Raw genomic sequence first — 7,167 nt, 5'->3', positions numbered from 1 at the left:
TAGTCCAACAAACATAACACTATTATGTTGAAGACAAGTTATTGATCTACTTTTCATTGATTTTTCTTTACTATTATTTGCCATGAGAATATTTGTGAAATCATCTTTATTTGCCAAGGGCAAACAAATATATATATATATATATTTTAAAGATTTTATTTATTTGAGACAGAATGAGAGAGAGAGAGAGAGAGCACGTGAGAGGGGGGGAGGGTCAGAGGGAGAAGCAGGCTCCCTGCTGAGCAGGAAGCCTGATGTGGGACTTGATCCAGGGACTCCAGGATCATGACCTGAGCCGAAGGCAGTCGCTTAACCAACTGAGCCACCCAGGCGCCCCGGGCAAACAAATATTTTTAACAAGATATGTGAATTTTAAGTGAATAGAGGGGCAACTGAAAAAAATGAATAAATGGATATCACACATAAAGCTGTAGGAGTGTTTATTTCCTGAATTTATTAACTAATCCTGCATTATTTACTGAGAACATTTCATCTGAAAAAATTTGCCTCTCTACTTAGCATGTTTAACAGGATGGCAGAAATGACCCGCTGTGAACATTTTTATCAAAAACAGTAGCATTGGGATGCCTGGGTGGCTCAGTCGTTAAGCATCTGCCTTCGGCTCAGGTCGTGATCCCAGAATCCTGGGATCAAGCCCCGCATCGGGCTCCCTGCTCAGCAGGAAGCCTGCTTCTCCCTCTCCCACTCCCCCTGCTTGTGTTCCCTCTCTCACTGTCTCTCTCTCTGTCAAATAAATAAATAAAATCTTAAAAAAAACCCACAAAAAAACAGTAGCATTGCTTCAATGAAAAATGATTTTTGAGAGTATGTGAAGAAAGTTGATCTTGAGGATCATGAACCATTTGAGACTTAAATTTACATGTGATAAAAATTATAGATTTAATGGTAAAAGCTCACTTTCTTCATTGAAAATATCTTTTGACAATCCCAAAATTGTAAAAGGTACTGACCCTGGATTAAGTCTTTCTTATGTCACTAGGAACATGTTCTCATAGGATGCTTGACATTAGCCTGGATTTCTGCTTGCATCCTATTATCTTGGTAGCTGCATTCTGAGTGTCTCCTCTTGGTGATTTCCCTTCATAGCTTGTGATGTAGTAAAAACAAACATACAAATAAACATTTTGTCAGGCTCTGTCCACAGATTTATGGGATTCTAGGGTCTCCAAAATATTGTTACCTCAAGAGAGAAGAGAAACTGACAAGAAATTGAAAACATGTTTGGTAGGAGCTTGCTTCAATCCTATTTTATAAAATCGATGCATTCACTGCTATAACATTTTGTCCACTTACCACAGGACATGCTGTTACTCATCCCCCCTTCCCCCCCCGCAGTAACTAATTTAAAACATTGTTTCTATATTCAAACAGACATATTATAAGATAGGATGCAAGAGTTCTAATAGCGGTTTTTATCCTGCCCATTGGGCTGATTAAGACTTTCAGATCTGCATTGTCTCTTGAAGACTTTCCTGCCTAGTCCTGCTTCATTCCCTTTAAATTTCAGACGTTAACCTCCAATAAATCTCTTGCCCTCCTAATATTACCTTAGTGCCTGCCTACTCAAGCACCTGAAGTGATGCAGTAAGGCACCAGCTGTGAAGCCTGGGGATTAGATCATTTACCATTTGGCTGGCAATGACAGCCCCATTCTAGGTGGTATATGAGGCCAAGAGAGTTTATATACAAAATGGCAGCCAAATTGCAACAACTTCCACCAGTGGTGATCTGGGAAAACGTTCTTTTGGAGGTGAGCACCTTCAATGGTGCAGTAATTCAGGTTTTTGAAAAGTGCCTGGTGGTGGGTAGACAGGCCTACTGAAACTGGTTGACTGTTACTAAGTTGCATTGCTGCCCTGACAACAGAGGGATAATGGAATGTTGAGGGCAATTAACAAACAATTGAAAACTAGGTGTGCGGTCATAGGGCCTCTTTGGTAACTCCTAAAGGCCTTATTCCCTGAACTGAGAGAGCAGAGATTGCTGAAAACCATACTGGAGGGATTTAACATTTTGATCACCAAGCTACAGAGACAATTGAGTACTCAGCTAAGGCAGGATTGCTATGCTACAGTCGGGGCTGTGGTTGGGAAGCGTGGGTCCCTGACACATGGGGTGGGAACATTTGTGCGGATAACCCCAAAGATTTTGAATCCCCAGATTCCTCTGAACTCTCAGAGCCAGCACAGGTTGCCCTCCCTATTAAGAACTAGCACTCCCATCTCCTATTCTCATGGCCCCTCCTCTGCGAGGGGCAGCAGAGGCTCCCTCAAGCTCTGCCCTTGCTTACTCTCCTGGCTTTCAGGCCAATAACTAAGACTGAATCACAGCATAGCCAGTCCAGGGACATACTAGACTTGACCAAAAAGGGGAAGGAAGATCATACCACAAAGGAGCTGCAAGAATTGGCCAGCAGGTACTGGCAGGACCCAGGGAAAGTTCTTGATCAAAATGGCTAAAATTTAAGACTGGATACGGAAGAGGTTATTGACCTGGGACCATTGTCTTGGGATATGAGATTTAACATCATGACAAGGACCCCAGAGCATGATGTAAAGTCATTGCTAGGGTGACTGTAAGAAGCTTGAAGAAGACAAGGGCCCATGCTGAATGAAATTGAGATGCCTGAATTACTGTGGCTAATGGTGGAGGAAGGGATTAAAAGGCTTAGAGACGGGGCATGCCAAAATGTTCACATTATATGCTGCCAGAAAACCCACCAGGGAATTAAGGTCTAAGACCCAGAGGACACACTATTTACCAAGGCCATCATGAATGCACAAGTGAGAGGGGCATCATTAACTAGGTCAGCGGTGGTTCTTCTTTGCAGTCTATGATCAGTGGTAGGAGAGGCTATCGCATAGCTTGGCTCATGGTAGAAATGGGGACAATGGGGCCTCAAAGCTATAGAGCCCAGGGAGTAATGCTTATGTGCCAGAAGCTGAGGAGTTCCAATTATTGTAATGTCCAGAGAGGCTGGAGTGGCAGCTGTCTTGCTCAGTTTGGGTTGCTAAAACAAATACCATACACTGACTGGCTTACACAACAGAAATTTATTTCTCACACTTCTGGAGGCTGGAAGTCAGCAATCAGGGTGTCAGTATGGGTCGTGGTTTCTGGTGAAGGCCCTCTTTTTGGTTTGCAGACAGCCTTTTTCTTGCTGTATCCTCACATGGTAGAGGGAGGAAGCTCTGGTCTCCTCTTCTTGCAAGGACACTAATCCCATCATGGGGCTTTCTCTCACGACTTCATCTAAACCTAATTACCTCTCAAAAACTCTACCAAATACCATCACATTGGGTTTTAAGGCTTTCAACACACAGCTTTTGGGCAGACACAAACATTCAATTCAGAGTAGCAGGCTTGAGCTACAGAGAATTGAGGAGATGGTTAATAAAGCATGATATCCCTAGGGACAAATGTAATATTTTGTGAGATTGAAACATCATCTTGCTTGATGCATATGATTTAGAGACCTCCAGAGGGCACTGCGTTCCCAATAGGAAGTACACATGCACCCAGGATCCAAGGGATTGAGATAGGACCAAGCCTCACTTAACCTTATTCATAATGATCCATTGGAGGAAATAGTGCTTCCTATCCCTGAAATCCTCCTGCAACTGTGAGATAGAGGTCCTGGTCCCTAAAAGGGATGCACTATCCAGGGCACACAGCTATAATCTCATTGAACTACAAGATATGGCTATTGCCTAGGCACTTTGGATATTGTTTACCTAGGAATCTGCAGATGAGAAGAGCAGTCACCATCTTGACAGGGGTAATTATCTCTGATCAGTAGGATACTGTTATATCATGGGAAACAATATGGGAAGAACAATGTGGAACTCAAGCCCAATTGGAGCTGTGACTGGAGAAGTACAGCAACCATAGCCTGAAAAGTGAATGGTTACCCAGGGCTCAGACCCCTCAGGAATGAAGGTGTAGTTCACACCTAAAGGTAAGCCATCAAGACCTGCAGGGATGACAGGTGAGGATGAGGGAGAATGGAGGAGGTTAGAGGATGAAGATCAGTTGCAGTCTGGAGATTACCTATAAGAAAGGGGCTGTAGTTTGTTCTACTAACATCCTTCCACTAATTTTCTCCATTAGCAAGAGAGGAGAAGCTGCTTCCTAAATGAGTGTGAAATAGTGGATCTACTGGGTGCAAGGGAGGGACTGTGGCAGACTTGAAGTTGGGCTACTCAGATCTTCCTTTCAGAAAGAACTTGCCATTCAACAGTGAGGTGTGCAGTTGGCTGGCAGCCTCCACTGCAGCAGCTATGGAATCTACTGCAGCATTTGAGACATAGGCACACTCTTTAGCCTATGACTAGGTGTGTGGGGATACTGGTTGGATTTTTTCGCTGCCTGCTTCTGTTGGGCAATCCCTGCCTTCAAGTTTCTCCTTGGGTTGGATGATGAGACTTATTAGATCTGCATTGTTTTATGAGAATGTTACATCTTTTGTAGTTGTTCACAGCCCTTGGACATTCTGTTTTGTTTGTTTTTTTCCCCCCACAGTCTTTTTTCTCTTTGCTTTTCAGTTTTAGAGGTTTCAGTTGTGATATCCTCAAGCTCAGACATTCTTTTCTTTGGCATGTCCAGTTTCCTAATAAACACATAAAGGTATTCTCCATTTCTGTTACAGTGGTTTTGATCTGTTAGAGCCCTTAGAATATTAATCATAGTTGTTTTAAATTCCCATTCTGATAATTCCAACATCCTGCCATATCTGAGTCTGGTTCTGATGCTTGTTCTTTCTCTCCAAATTATTATTATTATTATTATTATTATTATTATTATTATTATTATTTTGCCTTTTAGTATGCCTTGTAATTTTTTGGTCTTGGTATCTGGACATGAGATCCTGGGCAGAATGAACTGCTATAAATAGGCTTTAATGATGTGGTGGTAGGTGAGGAGGTGGGGGAAGTGTTCTATAGTCCTCTGAGTCTGTCTTAGTCTTTTAGTGAGCCTGTGCCTCTAGACTGTGAACTTCACACATGCTTCTTAGTCACACTCGCTTCTTTTGCACCCCTTAGGTGGGACAACTTGGCTAGAGTGGACTGGAGTTGGGTTCTTCTCTTCTCCCAGGCCAGTTAGGCTTGGTTAAGACCCTGGCAGGTTAGTCTCTGGTTAAATAGTATCTCCTGAGGGCAGATCTTATTAAGGACAGAATGCTCTTGCATATTTCAAAAACAGTTCCTTTTACCTCCCTGCTGCTGGAAGAGCAAGAGGATTTTTCTCACTTTGAGAACCTGGTAGAACTCCAGGAGCTAAAACTTACAAAAGTGTGCCCCTCCCCATCACCCCTTCACTGGGTCCTCCTGGAGTTTTTAACTCTCAGAATGGTCTATAGCAAACTTCCGGTAATTTGTCAATTACAGTTCAGCTTTGCCTACTCCAGCCACTAGCATCCAAGGAGGTTTTTGATTATGGGTTTTTGCTCCACTAAGTTGTGATTCTTTGTATTCTCTTGTTGGTCTCTCTAATTTTAGGGACAGTGATTTACCCTTGACCTCATTTATCTTCAACTCTGAGGAGAGTTGTTGATTTTTCAGTTTATTGAGTTTTTTACTTGTTGTTAGGGTGAAGTGGTGACTTCCCAGCTTCTTACGTGCCAGACTGGAAACCGGAAGTGCTAATTTTTAAAATCATAAATAGATCTTGCATTTTTAATCAAATGCTTTTCCTGCATCTATTGAAATTATCACGGATTTCCTCTTTTAGTTTGCTAACATGCTTAATTACATAATTGGTTTTCTAATGTTAAGCTAATATATTTTTGGAATCAATCCAATGTGGCAGGCCATTTTTTAAAAAAAATTTTTAAGTGATCTCTACACTCGGCCCTTGACATGGGGCTTGAACTCACCACGTCAAGATCAAGAGTCACATGTTCTACCAAATGAGCCAGCCAGGCACCTCCAGGCCATTTTTCACACAGTTAATAAAGTGATCATAAAAGTAAGAATCAGATCGTGTTATTCTCTGTTCAAAAGAATTCAACCTTCTCATTGCACTTAGCATAAAAGTCAAATTCTTTCCATGGCTTCCATGATCTGGCCTTGTCTCTTTTTCCAACATCATCTTCTATCAGTCCCCTTTTAATTCGTATTGAACTTTTTTCTATTTCTCCACCACATCATACTAATTCCTGCCTTAGGCTTCTTGCCTTCTGACTGTAATGTTTTTCTTTTAAATCCTCAAATGACAGACATCTTCTGCTTATTCAGGCTTCTGTTCAACTATTAACTGTCTTAGAAATATCTCCCCTACTGACCCTTCTCTCAGGTTTCTTCTGTTATGCATTCTCTAGTCACTTTTTTAAAAAGACACATTTTCTTCATAGCACCGTAGCCTTTTGATATTATTTTATCCATGTCTTTATTTTGCATTTATTATTTATCTTCTTTTTTTTTATTAGATTTTTTTTTTTTTTTGAGAGAGAGGATGAGAGGAGAGAGAGAGCACATGAGAGGGGGGAGGGTCAGAGGGAGAAGCAGACTCCCCGCCGAGCAGGGAGCCCGATGCGGACTCGATCCAGGGACTCCAGGATCAATACCCAAGCTGAAGGCAGTTGTTTAACCAACTGAGCCACCCAGGCGCCCGCATTTATTATTTATCTTCTTAATTAGCATGTAAGTACCAAGAACTCCGGGATCTTGTTTGACTTCTTCTCTGCTGTATCCCCAGCACCTAGAACAATGTCTGAAACATAGCAGACTTTGACTGATGTTTGTTAAATGAATGAGGTGACAGAATCCTTTAAAGTAATAGCAAACTTCTTGGAAGCTAGTTGGCAGGGTCTTTTCTATTCATACCTTTCCAGCTGAAACTTCAACCATGGATATGTTTTTCTTACTTGTGGTGATTGTTTGTAGGCCCCTGCTTGTAAAGCAAAGGGAGGGTGGGGTTGTCCTGCTCAAAAATAAAAACTAATTTGACAGTGTAGGCCAGGGACAGGTGATAACAAACCACAAATAGTTGTCAACTTTGAGTGCACTCTCCTTTCAAAAGCGACTTGTGAGCCACACTGACCGATGTTAAAGAACGCTAGCCCTGGAATGGATCATTGGGACCTCATCAGGTGTGCCTGCCATCCTTTAATCACTTGGAAAATACTAATGGAAGATGGTGCCATTT

The sequence above is a fragment of the Mirounga leonina genome, unplaced genomic scaffold (assembly GCF_011800145.1).
Source record: "Mirounga leonina isolate KUSES-001 unplaced genomic scaffold, KU_Mleo_1.0 Mir_115, whole genome shotgun sequence".
Lineage (NCBI taxonomy): Eukaryota > Metazoa > Chordata > Mammalia > Carnivora > Phocidae > Mirounga > Mirounga leonina.
The sequence above is the reverse complement of the archived record's forward strand: the minus strand, read 5'-3'. Positions refer to the sequence as shown.